Source organism: Alligator sinensis, unplaced genomic scaffold (assembly GCF_000455745.1).
Source record: "Alligator sinensis unplaced genomic scaffold, ASM45574v1 scaffold1805_1, whole genome shotgun sequence".
Classification (NCBI taxonomy): domain Eukaryota; kingdom Metazoa; phylum Chordata; order Crocodylia; family Alligatoridae; genus Alligator; species Alligator sinensis.
The window spans coordinates 28,420-28,986 of NW_005843710.1; positions in this window are offsets into that span (position 1 = coordinate 28,420).

A 567-nucleotide genomic window follows, 5' to 3' on the forward strand; every position below is an offset into this window, starting at 1 on the left:
TGGAAGGCCTTCGATACGGTATCCCACCCCATACTGGTGAACAAGTTAAGAGGCTGAGACTTGGATGGCTACACAGTCCGGTGGGTGGTGAATTGGCTAGAGTGTCGCACCTAGAGAGTTGTAGTGGATGGGTCGGTATCGACCTGGAAGGGTGTGGGCACTGGTGTCCTGCAGGGCTCGGTCCTTGGACTGATACTCTTCAATATCTTCATCAGCAACTTGGACGAGGGAGTGAAGTGTACTCTGTCCAAGTTTGCAGATGACAAAACTGTGGGGAGAAGTGGACACGCCGGAGGGCAGGGAACAATTACAAGCAGACCTGGACAGGTTAGACATATGGGCAGAAAACAACAGAAAGCAATTCAACAAGGAGAAATGCAAAGTGCTGCACCTAGGGAGGAAAAATGTCCAGCATACCTACTGCCTAGGGAATGACCTGCTTGGTGGAACGGAAGCGGAAAGGGATCTTGCAGTCCTAGTGGACTCCAAGATGAACATGAGTCGGTAGTGTGACGAAGCCATCTGAAAAGCAAATGGCACTTTATCGTGCATCAGCAGATGCATGAC